Source organism: Moschus berezovskii, chromosome 14 (genome assembly GCF_049115385.1).
Source record: "Moschus berezovskii isolate FMDL1 chromosome 14, NW_MosBer_1.0, whole genome shotgun sequence".
Taxonomy (NCBI): Eukaryota; Metazoa; Chordata; class Mammalia; order Artiodactyla; family Moschidae; genus Moschus; species Moschus berezovskii.
The window spans coordinates 58,904,105-58,918,173 of record NC_142473.1 but is presented as its reverse complement, the minus strand read 5'-3'; the positions used below and the strand labels follow the sequence as shown (position 1 = coordinate 58,918,173).

The window sequence follows — 14,069 nt, the reverse complement described above, 5'->3', positions numbered from 1 at the left end:
GGGCCAGAGGAGTTAACACTCCAAGCTCTGAGCCACGAACAAAGGGATTACAGAGTTTGATACACAGACAGCCATGAATAAGTGGGTTTGTGGGTTTCCAGGGGCTGGGAAATTGCAAAGAGAAGGACAAGGGTGAGTGAGATAAGCTCCAGTTCCTAATATTGCGAGTCCCCACTATCTGAGACCTACGGGATCCACACTTTGCAAGGAGCAAGCTGAGTTACAGAGGCAGAAGGAGCAGGAGGTTATGTAAAATTTTAACTTTTCAGCTTCAACAGCACCTCCCTCCATCCTGCCTAATGCCAGTCCTGCCCTTTGGAGGAGCCCCTCCCCTAGGGGGGCGTTCAGCAGAATTCCAAGTGTTGGTCTATGGAGACACTGTTCTTGAGCTTGTGGGCTTCAAAGACATTTTCCAGTTCCTGCATGTAGCGCTGATGGAGAGAGTCCACTTCATCCTGGGAGGGATGCGGTGTCTTCTGCACCTCAATGGGCTTCCCCACTGCAAGACACAGAGGTGAGTGTGGCCCAGAGCAGGAACCACTGAAGGCTCAGGGGCCCTTGATGTTCACATCACAATGGTCATCTGAGCAGGTAAACATTCTTTCTCCCTCCCTTTCAATTCTATTTTGAGTCATAGATTTGAAGATGTTAGCAACTCCAAGATTCTGATATATCAACAATACAGCTAGCAGGCATTTGCATGCATTATCTCTTCTGTCATCCTAACAATCTGAGGAGGTCAGAACCTGCTATTATTCCTGTTTGACTGCTGAAGAAATGAGGTTCAGGGAGGTTAAAGAACTTGTTTAAGGTTACTTGATTATGGTCATGTAGCCAGGAACATGTAGACTTTTCATTACAGGGGACTGGAATGCAAAAGTAGGAAGTCAAGAAACACCTGGAGTAACAGGAAAATTTGGCCTTGGAATACGGAATGAAGCAGGGCAAAGGCTAATAGAGTTTTGCCAAGAGAACACACTGGTCATAGCAAACAACCTCTTCCAAAAACACAAGAGAAGACTCTACACATGGACATCGAGATGGTCAAAACCAAGATCAGATGGATTATATTCTCTGAAGCCAAAGATGGAGAAGCTCTATACAGTCAGCAAAAACAAGACCAGGATCAGACTGTGGCTCAGGTCATAAACTCCTTATTGCCAAATATAGACTTAAATTGAAGAAAGTAGGGAAAACCACTAGACCATTCAGATATGACCTAAATCAAATCCCTTATGATTATACAGTGGAAGTGAGTAATAGATTTAAGGGACTAGATCTGATTGAGTACCTGATGAACTATGGACGGAGGTTCATGACATTGTACAGGAGACAGGGACCAAGACCATCCCCATGGAAAAGAAATGCAAACAAGCAAAATGGCTGTCTGAGGAGGCCTTACATATAGCTGTGAAAACAAGAGAAGTGAAAAGCAAAGGAGAAGAAGAAAGATATACCCATCTGAATGCAGAGTTCCAAAGAATAGCAAGGAGAGGTAAGAAAGCCCTCCTCAGCGATCATTGCAAAGACACAGAGGAAAACAACAGAATAGGAAAGACTAGAGATCACTTCAAGAAAATTAGAGATTCCAAGGGAACATTTCATGCAAAGACGGGCTCAATAAAGGACAGAAGTGGTATGGACCTAACAGAAGCAGAAGATATTAAGAAGAGGGAGTAAGAATACACAAGAACTGTGCAAAAAAGAACTTCATGACCCAGATAATCACGATAGTGTGATCACTCACCTAGACCCAGACATACTGGAATGTGAAGTCAGGTGAGCCTTAGAAAGCATCACTACAAACAAAACTAGCTGAGGTGATGGAATTCCAGTTGAGCTATTTCAAATCCTGAAAGATGATGCTGTGAAAGTGCTGCACTCAATATGCCAGCAGATTTGGAAAACTCAGCAGTGGCCCCAGGACTGGAAAAGGTCAGTCCTCATTCCAATCCCAAAGAAAGGCAATACCAAAGAATGTTCAAACCACCACACAATTGCACTCATCTCACACGCTAGTAAAGTCATGCTCAAAATTCTCCAAGCCAGGCTTCAGCAATATGTGAACCATGAACTTCGAGATGTTCAATATGATTTTAGAAACAGCAAAAGAACGAGAGATCAAATTGCCAATCTCCGCTGGATCATGGAGAAAGCAAGAGAGTTCCAGAAAAACATCTATTTCTGCTTTATGGACTATGCCAAAGCCTTTGACTGTGTGTATCAAAACAACTGTAGAAAATTCTGAAAGAGATGGGAATACCAGACCACCTGACCTGCCTCTTGAAAACCTATATGCAGATCGGGAAGCAAGAGTTAGAACTGGACATGGAACAAAAGACTGGTTCCAAATAGGGAAAGGAGTACGTCAAGGCTGTATATTGTCACCCTGCTTATTGAACTTATATGCAGAGTACATCATGAGAAACGCTGGGCTGGATGAAGCACCAGTTGGAATCAAGATTGCCAGGAGAAATATCAATCACCTCAGATAAGCAGATGATACCACCCTTATGGCAGAAAGTGAAGAGGAACTCAAAAGCCTCTTGATGAAAGTGAAAGAGTAGAGTGAAAAAGTTGGCTTAAAGCTCAACATTCAGAAAACTAAGACCATGGCATCTGGTCCCATCACTTCATGGGAAATAGATGGGGGATCAGTGGAAACAGTGTCAGACTTTATTTTTGGGGGCTCCAGAATCACTGAGGATGCTGATTGCAGCCATGAAATTAAAAGAAGCTTACTCCTTGGAAGGAAAGTTATGACCAACCTAGATAGCATATTAAAAAGCAGAAATATTACTTTGCCAACAAAGGTCCATTAGTCAAGGCCATGGTTTTTTGAGTGATCATGTATGGATGTGAGAGTTGGACTGTGAAGAAAGCTGAGTGCCAAAGAATTGATGCTTTTGAACTGTGGTGCTGGAGAAGACTCTTGAGAGTCCCTTGGACTACAAGGAGATCCAATCAATCCATCCTAAAGGAGATCAGTCCTGGGTGTTCATTGGAAGGACTGATGCTGGGAGGGATTGGAAGCAGGAGGACAAGGGGATGACAGAGAATGAGATGACTGGATGGCATCACCGACTCAATGCACATGAATTTGGGTGCACTCCTGGAGTCAGGGATGGACAGGGAGGCATGGCATGCTGCCATTAATGAAGTCGCAAAGAATAGGAAACGACCAAGGGACTGAACAGAACTGAGCCAGGAACAATAGTGCCAGGTTGCAAGCTCTAGGGATGTGCTCTTAGCCTCATGGAAAGGTGGATTTGGAGCCTCACATGCCATGATTGGAAGAGACTGTGGCTGTGGGAGGAGGTGGATCAGAAAGCAGTTGCCATGTCTTCTTCTCTTGGGAATAGTCTAGAGGCAGCAGCATTATAACATTCATGAGAATATCAGCACACAATGCAAAGAAAATTTGGTAGAGGAGGTTACCTGTACTCAACTAAGAAATGACTGGGTGAGTAGAGATGAACACTTGTATTAGTTCTGCCGTTGGAACCTAGTTGGAAGTCAGGAAGAAAGCAAATAGCTGAAAGATGGTGCTAAGTCTATGGACTAAAGCCCATGACCATTATTTACAAGGAAATCCCTCTGGCTCTCCTTCAAAACCTGTTGAATGCTACTTTACACACAATTCTAACAGAACTGCCATGGCCTTGTATCCACCTTCTCCAATTACTGTCATTAGACCATGTGGTCAGAATTATACCCTCCTTGTCTCACATAATAAAAAGGCAAATACCCTTATCAAACCTCAACTTTGATACCGAGGGAAGCCTGATCTCTTGGAAGTGATTTGCCTTCTGTGGGTCTGTGTTTGCAATCAATAAAATGGGGATGAGAGTCCCTCCTCACAAGTTGTTGGGAAAACTAAGCTGCCACATTTTAGGAGCCAGTGCAGGGCCTGACACACTGCAGGGGCTCAGGAATAAGTAGTGGCTACTGGGCTTCACACCCCTGTTACTCTTCTCATTCTAGACTGCCTTTCATAGGGTTACTTGCCTCTGTGTCTGTCTCAAACTCTAGAACTTGTGCTCCACAAAGTGAAGGGTGCGCTGCTCTGTGTCCAGGTCTCCTTGCAGCACAAGCCCAGGCCTCTTTCTCTATAGCCCTTCCCCTCCCAGCCCGAGTCTAGGCTCACCCACAGTGGTGATGGGTCGGCGGAAGGGCACAAGACCAAAGCTGTACTGAAAGACTCTACGGCCATAGAAGAGAGGGATGGAGCCTCTAATGCTCTTGTGAAGTCGGTCCTGAAACCACTGCAACCAGGAGAGCTCTCAATCTGGTCGTATATGTCATTCTTCCCAAAGGAGAAGATCGGCACCAGAGCTGCCCTAGAGGGAGACAGGAGAGAGGGCGTGTGGAGGAGCAAGAAGGCACAAAAAATGGTCCCCTAGCCTCCTGTAGGGACCTAGTGAGCAGCAACTGGAGCAGAGGACGGAGCCCTGGGACAAGAGTAGGAGGCTTTGTGTGTGTCTCAGACCTGCCAAGGCCTTGGGATCTGGCCTGTCTCGGGGCCACTGTCTCACTGTTGTAACATGACAGGGAGTCCAGAATGCCGCAGAGAGTCCTCCTAGATATAAAATATCTCCAAATTTTCTGAAAAAAGATGCTATAGGAGAACAGCTCTAAGCTATGTCTCAAACTTTATTGTCCAAGTCCCTTCGACTCAGATGTAATGCAAGCTCTCAACAATATGACCTTTGACACTTATTCCCTTTAATCACCAAAACTCCCTTCTAGAATCTTCTCTGGGTATTTGGAAATGAGACAAAATATCGATCACCAAGATAGACTCTTCAATGTCAATGGATTGAGAATCTACCTGCCAAAATAGAATCTGCCTTAATCTCTGGTGTATCCCACAAAAACACAATCCTTGCCAACCTCAGGCTGAACACAGAGCCCTCTCCCCAATACCCGTGCATCAGGGCGAGCCTGATGAAACCCTTGCATTTCTGCAGCACCAGCTTGTAGGCTCCAGGCTTGGCATTCAGTGCCTCCTGGACGCCCCCAACAACAATGGACAGCAGATTGCCACCTCCTTTCCTGCTCAGGATGTGAGCAGCACTCTCTTTGTCTGCTGAGACCAGCCCTGGGGAGAGAGGAAGGTGGTTAGGTATGGGGTGACAGGGAGAGACTGTGGGCTACGTGTGGCAGGTCTCCACTCACCCTCCTCTCGCAGCTGGGAGTTTCCTGAGGGCTGGGACTCTATCATTCCCTTCTTTCCAACCCCTCACTAAGGTCATTGCTGGGCACAGAGCTGTGGGAAATGCTTCCTTGGGTCTAGCCTCCTTCTCCACTGCACATGCTCTTCAGGAAGTACAGAAATCTTAGCAGCCCTCCCTGACACCCTTCCTCCATGTCTCCAGCCCTCACCTCTCGGGCTGGCCAGATTTGGGAAGACTCACTCACAGACATGATGCATTCCCTGAAGACAGGGACCCAGAACCACAAGTTTAGCATCATTAGATGTGAGCGGATGCCTGGGAAAACTGAGGAGAACCCTGTGCTCTCAGTGAAAAGGTTGGTAAAAGCTCCAATCACCCCGATCCCATGAGGGTGGAAGCCAGCGAGGTAGTTCCGGGAGGGGTCCATGTCGGCAGTCTTGACCAGCTGCAAGGAGAACAGCCTGGTGAATCGGGGCTGCACCTCAGGCCCTCCCCAGTCTCTGCTAACTGTCTGTGCTGACCTCTTCTATGTGTCCCCAAGGGATATGACACCCCCATGTGAGTGTCCTGAAATTAGAGATGGCTTATCTGAGGATCCTTGTTCTTGGTGCCAGTCTGGGGCAAAGGAGATGCTCTGGGAGACTGTTGGATGAAGAGAGAGAGAACAGACCCATGAATGGATGAAGCCGATACATCCCACCAGGGAAGGAAGGCCCCTGCCCAAGGCAGAGGTGAGACTCCTGGGATGGTGACAGGGACCCAAGCCCCTGTCCTATGTGAAGGGAGACCTAATCCCAGGCAAAGCTCCCCCAGAATGAAGGAGCCATCACAGGAGGGAGTGAGCATCTCTCCAAGGGCTGTGGCATCCAGAGCTCTGACCCGGATCAGGGCTGACCCTTGAGCCCCCATGACTCAGTGTAAGAGACTCCTGTGTGGAAGGAAATGGGGGCCAGGAGGAGGGGCATGAAGTCCTGGTGATGCCCACAGGCGTGGGTGGGAAGGGGTCAGGGAGGTGTCCTGCCAAGTCTGCAGCACTTCCTTACAGCAGGTCACGGCCTGTCCACAGCACTATACTCTTGCTCAGGGCTTAGTCTTTGCAGACACTGCTGTTCCAGGATAATGAAATCTTCACAGAGAAACCCAGATCCTGGACTGATCTTCAGCATGAGGTGAAGGTAGCTTGTCCTGGGGGAAACAATGCCTGATTCTCCACCATTAGCTCCTCAGGAAGCCCATAGGGTGTGTTTAGAAAGTTCTAGTGCTCAGAAGTAGTCTCCTAATTTCACTAGAAACTCTATCATTAGGTAGTAGCTCATATAATCGCAGTGGAAAAGTTTGTATTATGGAGTAGGCCCAGCAGAGTGGTTGACACAAGGAATGTTGCTTGCCTGCCTTCAAGCTAGCAGCCACCGTAGCCACCACTGACAATGGGGCTGGAAAGGAACTCAGGATGGAGGAAAAGAGGATACTGGTCAGAGTGAGTGAGGATGCACACCAAAGAAACGACTGCTGTGAGCCCAGATTTTGCACCTCCCCACACAGAGAAAAACATGAAAATCAATTACTTGAGTTGTCTGCTTTTTGTGACTGGCAGTAATATTTTGATGTTTGTCAACATAGGTGGTTTTTTTTCCCCAGCAAAACCCATAAGTCTTGAGCCTCCTTTGCCTTTTAGAACAGCTCCTCAGAGGTTGCTGCGAGGCTCTCTGCTGACCACAGTCTTCAGTAACATCGAAGGACAAAACCCCTCACAACTCTAAGGTTGTGCACTAGTTTCCAGTGGACAGCAGACTCTCTCCCTGGCTGCCCTACCTCCTGCCATGCTAAAATTCCTGCAGGGCCTGCTCTGTAAGGGGGTGAGGATGACTTGGAAGTTCTCCTGAGGGGTGACAGAGTCCAGAATCTGCCAACAGTAGCCCCCTTTCCAGCCTCAGTCCAGGACAGGGAGATCAAAGTGCATGTCATCTCTCCCTCTGCTGGACACTTGGCGGTACTGCCCGCCCTCTGCAGGTGTTGATGCCACAGGACTGCAGTGGCCTACAGTTCTGAACACTGTGCACGTGGAATTTCTGGAAATCAGGTTCAGTTTCCCACAAGATCAATAGTGCCCAGGCGGAGAAATACTCTGGGAGAGATAGCTTGTCAGAGTAGGGAGAGAATAGATGCAGATAAGACAGGCACAGAGCAACTCGGCACCACTTTTCTTTCAGATGTGGGATTGATCACAGCTCCAGGTGTGAAAAGAGAGCCAGATGTTGTTCTTAAAGGCCCCAGGAGGACCTGCTGTGTCATGGAATCCACATAACTCAATGAGGTATGTGGCAGCATCTCTACTTTACATATGAAGCCGTCGAGGCTCGGCAAGCATGTATAACTCACCCAAGGTCATACAGCCGGCATGTTGCAGACCCTGTATTAGAATCTGTGATGTTCACCTTCAGAGGTTACACGCTATACACGCTTCTCTTCCGTGTCCAGAGGAGTGCCTGCCTCCAGATGAGGGCCTGTCCCTGCCTTGCACTACTAAAACTTTACACCTCTGTGCTAAGATACGTGTATATGCCATACTACCTGGCCCACAGAACTTTCAAATCTCTTTCATACATCAGTCCTCGTATTGGCTCCACATCTCTACACGTGGGACACCATACCCAGACAGAAACCGACTATTCTCAGGTCACAAAGGGGTAAAAGCCTGTCTCCTGCCTCCCAGCCCAGTATTCTGCTCACTGCACACAGGGACGTGCTTCCCCATGGACACTTGGGGACTTCAATCCTGGCCACAACACAACCACCCCCATTACTCACCGAGATGGGGAAATAGTCCTACATGTACCTCCATATGACCCAGTGCCTTAGTACATCACTCTGCCTGCCCCCCTGCCAGGGCTTGGCTCGATCCGCATACCACCAGATCGCATACAGGATACTGAAGATCCAGAATCTTGTGAACAGGAGGCCTATGAAGACCACAGAGCAGACAATGCCTGGGGAGGGAGGCAGGAGCATTAGTGATCAGAGGTATGAAGGCACGAGCTCTCCCCATTTGCCCAGCACTAGCAGCACAGTCCTGTCCAGGCCTCGCCCCAAGAGGAAGGGGTCGGCCTACTCTGCCTTAAAGGAAGAAGAGATGAGCCTGTCCCATGTCACACTGGGAGATTGGGTTTGAACAGGTAGACCTAACTTCAAACTGGCTTTTTCCCACGACGCTTTTTCCCAGACACCTCGTTCCTTTCAGTCTTCTCCCTCTACCGCCATCTCTGCCCTATTCAGTAGTCTGTATTCACCAGGTGCTCAATAAGTGCCTGGTAGAGATGGGACAGGATGAAATCTTTCGAGCATCCGTCCTGTGAATGAAGAAGCTTTCTACCTAGCCCACTTCCTGTTTACCTCAGCCCATCTTCCCATAGATAAATCCTATATTCCATAGATATGTCTCCCCGTTAGCTGAAGTCCCCACATGACTTCTCATAGCTGAGGCTCAGCTCCAGCAGCTCAGCCTGACTTCAGCCTCCCCACTGCTAACTTGATCCCCTCTTGCTCCAGCCTCACTCACCACATGTGCCTCTTGTTCTGGCCACGCTAAGCTGCTCAGTGTGGATACAACTCCCTGAGTTCTTTAGGTTTTGTTCAGTTCTTTGCTCTGCTGCCAGGCCATTTCCTGCTGAAGGAGGGAGGAAGGAAGAGGGCAATCTATGCCTGGCCTGTCCATCAGGAGTGCAGCAGGGCTATAGGACAGGCCCAATGTGCAGTCCGTCTAGTCAAGGCTATGGTTTTTCCTGTGGTCATGTATGGATGTGAGAGTTGGACTGTGAAGAAAGCTGATTGCCAAACAATTGATGCTTTTGAACTGTGGTGCTGGAGAAGACTCTTGAGAGTCCCTTATACTGCAAGGAGATCCAACCAGTCCATTCTAGAGGAGATCAATCCTGGATGTTCATTGGAGGGACTGATGCTAAAGCTGAAACTCCAATACTTTGGCCACCTCATGCGACGAGTTGACTCACTGGAAAAGACTCTGATGCTGGGAAAGGTTGGGGGCGGGAGGAGAAGGGGACGATGGAGAATGAGATGGCTGGATGGCATCACCGACTCGATGGACATGAGTTTGAGTGAACTCCGGGAGTTGGTGATGGACAGGGAGGCCTGGCGTGCTGTGATTCATGGGGTCGCGGAGAGTCGGACATGACTGAGCGACTGAACTGAACTGAACTGAGTGTGTATATGTCAATCCAAATCCCCTAATTTTCCCTTCCCTCCTGGTCCCCTGGTAACCATAAATGTGTTTTCAATGTCCATATGCTATGTAAATAAAAAAATTTATTTGTACCCTTTTTTGATACTGCATATAAGTGATATCATACAATATTTGTCTTTCTGTGTCTGACTTACGTCACTCACTATGACAATTTCTAGGTCTATCCATGTTGCTATAATGGTATTATTTGTGCTTTTTTAATGACTGAGTAATATTCCATTTATATCCATTCCTCTGTCATTGGACATTTAGATTGTTTCCATGTCTTAGTTATTGTAAATAGGGCTGCAATGAACATTGTGGTGCATGGATCTTTTCATATTATGGTTTTCTTGACATGGGCACTATAGAGGACTAAATGGAGATACCTTATGAAACCAAAAATAGAGCTACCATAAGACCCAGCATTCCTACTCCCGGGCATATACCTGAAATGATTTTTAGTGTATTGTTGATGGCATTAATTCATCATATTGCTGTGTAACAATCACCATCCTTCATCTCTGGAACTCTTTTCATCTTCCCAAACTGAACCTCAGTACCCATGAAATGAGAACTCCCATGTCTGGTCTAGAGAATAAGACCCAAGTTGTTCATAGTGGCTCCCTGCAGGGTAAGATTCACTTTTCCCTGGATTCATTTTTAAACTACATATTCTGTTTGAATGAGTAACAATAGCGTGGATTCATTTTTCACTCAGAAAAAGAAAAAAGATTTTAAAAAGCTGGCATTTCCACTTGACCAAAGGAACTCTCCTACACCTCAGTATACCTCACCTCGGGCTCACCTTTTAACTCCTGTCAGCAGGCAAAGCCAAACTTGGGAGTATTTCCAGTCCCTGAGAAAGGAAGATCCCTTCTTTCCCCTTCTAACACCCAGAAAGAAAAATGCAAAACCCCATTTCACTGAGACCAGTTTGGCTAGGTCACCCAGAAAGCTAGTAGGATGGGACCTGGCATTCAATTCTACTATTTTGGCTCCGTTATGCTCCCAACAATCTTTCATTTAACAAACATATACCAACATCAACTCTTCAAGGAGCTGGAGATGCAGATGAGAACAAGACCATCCGTTTGAAAGGAGCTTACCTTCCTGTGTGAGAGTGTGAATTAAAAAAAAGAACAGTGTAAGCAAGTAACCCACTAGAAAGTATTTGTCTGGGACTTGAGTCTGTGGTGACATGTCCCTGTTGACTTTTCTGGCCACTTCTTTGCCCCTCCCCCAAATACCAGCTGTATGTCCAGCATGAGCCAGCTGTTCACTACATGTGCAGCATTTATGGCCCACTGCAAGCCCTTACTTTCTTGCCAGTCTGTACATTTTGCCTGTGGACAATCTCTTAAGAATCTTTGAAAAGGGGCCCCATCTCGCTACCTACTGCTAGCCTCCCTAGATCAGGGTCAGGAATCCTTTCAGAATTCAGAGCCATAATTCAGAATGTGGGGCTCAAGAGGCAACTAGGAGGATATTGCATAGGTACAAAATCATTTCTAATGAGAGCATTTAAACTGTAAAAACCATTTTTGACTCTTGGGTTGTACAAATGCAAAAACAATCAGGGGGCTGTATTTGGCCCATGGACCTACGTTGTGACCCCTGGTGTTAACTGTGACCTTGTACCTGAGCAGGACATATGCAGCCTTCCTAGAAAAGACCTCTCATATCCTCAGTCTGCCCCTCATTTGTAGAAATACTGTGGCCCCATAAGGTTTCCCAAAGTTCTAAAGGGTAAAATTCACCAGAGAAATGATAAACAAAGAAAGAAAGGAAAACAGTCAACAAGAGAAAATATTAATAATAATAGTTTAACTTATTCAACAAATCAAGAAATTTTAGTAACTCTTCAAGGGCTATAGATAATATTCTGAGCCTCATCTTTCAGCTCTTTTCCAGATACTGAACCCCCGCCAGGTAGAGGAAGCTGCTCATCAGTCTGTAGACCTCAGACCAGGGGGAACCAGAAGGTTGATGATGGCTCCCAGTTACCTCACCACCAAGCAATCTGACGATTGTCTAGGAGCTGATCATGTGCCCAGAAACTCTACCTCACCCAGTCTCTAGATACCATTCCCTGAAATTCATGGGGGGGGGAGGTTCTGTAATTTTGAGCCGTACATACTTAGACTTCTTTCTTGGCTCCTGCAATAAGTATTGCACTTTCTAAAAACTTATCTCAACCAAATATCAGTATATGAGCTTTACTGTGCTCAGGAAAGCAGGCCCAAATTTGATTTAGTAACAACTTCTCCCTGTCATCTGCCTCCCCCAGACACCACAACACAATTGAGATCCCTCAATTGCAGCCCGTCACACACAGATTGGACCATGTCACTCCAGTACCTAAAGCCTTCTTGGGGCTACCCTTTGCCCTCAGGAAAAGGGACAAGGTACAGTCTCTTGTTTCTGGCACTGGTGGGCTCACCTTCCATCTCTCAGCTTCCCTTACTGTAGCTCCAGGCTCAGGGCTACTAGACCTCCCTGTGCTGTTCCTGATGGTCACAGAGGCCAGGCTGGCCTGGGCGTGGACACAGATAGTCGTACACACTCCTTCTGGTAAATCTCCCAATGGCCACTTGAGCAGGATGTCCTTCATCCCCGTGATCACCAGGTGCTGAGGTAGCAACCCCTTTAGGATCTGCATTTTCCTCCCATCAAAGCACTGTGTGCACCAGAAGTGACAGGTGCCCAAGGTTACCGGTTTCCAAACAGCTCACCTTACCCATGGCCAGGAAACAGCTGACACACTGCAGGACCACGAATGCTTGCAGCCTGCGTTCCCAAGGCACAAACAAGGGGGCGAACTCCACCATGCTGTTTAATCTGCTGTCTCAGGAGGCTTCTCTGAGCTCTGCTGTGGTCTGAGACACCTCTGGTTCATTGCTGCCAGCAGTTTCCTAAGCACTTGTGTGGGGTGGGGTGGGTTACCAGCCAACCGTAAGGTGTCATTGCAGGAACAAGTTTCTTAGGAGAAATCTTTAAAAGCACCTGGTCTGAACCTAGGTGAGTATGGGGGAAGAGAAGTACAGTTTACTCCTCAGGCAATACATTATCTGCCAGATCACATTTGCTCAAATCTTGCCCATTACTTGGCAAGTGAAGCAGCAAGTATAGGGCAATCCTGCCCTCTTTTCACTTACAGAACTTCTTGGCTGTAGTAATTGTCTCCTTTCACCTACCAGGTCAATGGTTCCTCTTCACATATCTTCCCTTCACAGTTGCCATATAAATATCCATCAGCCCCACCATCTCCTCCCTCTCCTGCTTTATTCCTCAGCTCACCTGCACAGCACAACTTAAGAAGAGCCATCTGCATTAAACACCCTCTGATCCCATTCTGTCCTCCCTCCTCCAGACTTCAGACACCACTCTTCCATGGAACTGCCCTTGACAATTTCACCAGTGGCCTCCACACTGCTGAATCCAGCGGTCAGTTCTCAGCTCTCATCGTGACCTCTCAGCAGCCTCAGACACAACTGTTCCCACCCTCCTCCTTGAAATCATTTGGCCTGTGGACACCACCCTCTCCTGGATTGCATCCTGCCCCTCTGGATACTCATGGGTCTCCACAGTGGCTCTTGTCCTTCAGCAGACTAAGTGCTTGAGGGTCCTCCTGCCCCCTCAGTCCCTGGACACTCCCTCTCCTCTCCACCCTCTCTCCAGCAGAGACCTTATCCAGGTTCATGGCCTTGGAGTCTGTCTACAGGATGAGCACTTCCAGACTGCATCTCCAGCCTGACCTCCCCCTGGGCTCCAGACTTGACTTTGAAGGTGGGTACTGACATCCTCTCTGCTAGTCTCCTCAGCACCTCCAGCACAGCCTGTCTAAAACTGAACTTGACTTCCTCTCTCCTGCCCTTGCTACAGTCTCCACATAGCCATAGAATTGTCTAAAGTCATTACACGTTACACTGGTGGTCAACTTGTTAGGACTCTGAACTTTCACTGCTCTGTCTGGGGTTCCATGTGTACTTCACTAGGTTTAACAGTGGTTTCTTAACGCTTAACAGAGGTTGAGAATATTTAAAAATATTAATGGGCCAGGACAACATGGCAGCCTCCATCCTGGGCTCTCTGCTGGAGATCGTCCAGCAGGTTGTTCCTTCATCAGCTTCAGGCTAAGTTTGAAGTTACTTATGGACTGGAAAATATGCATCTTCAGAATAGAAGAAAAAGGCCTATGAATAGAGAGGCTATGGATCAATATCTCAGGAAGAACACCATTCTCCCAAATAAGCTTCAGTCAGTGTCTGATGAAATTGCTGCCCTTCTCAGTGATAGCTGTCTCATTAAATCAGAAATCATGTGTTGAAAGATCCCCTGCACAGGTGTAAAGTGGTGCTGGAGGCTTCGTTGTATGGTTCTCCACTTAGCTGGTCATGGGCAATTGTTGGGGTTGAGTGAACACAGTAATGAGCTGCTCCAGAACCTACTAAACTTACAGGAAAAGCAATTCTGTCAAGAAGAGACTTTTCTGAAAGATAGAAACAATATGGGAGGTTCTGGATTAGAATTCTGCTCTACCTGAATCTGTCTATAGTTAAAGTACTTCTAAATTTTAAAAGAAGATATTTGAATGTTTCATTCTGTCAGTGAATTATCTTTTCTCTTGGACTTAATAAACACACTGTTCCCAT

The 14,069-nt window shown here is 47.2% G+C and overlaps 1 pseudogene; it reads right to left on the bottom strand.

Moving 5' to 3' along the window:
- Positions 1-344: 344 nt before the first annotated feature.
- Positions 345-12,245, bottom strand: LOC148775632 (2-acylglycerol O-acyltransferase 2-like; annotated as a pseudogene).
- Between the last annotated feature and the right edge of the window lie 1,824 nt (positions 12,246-14,069).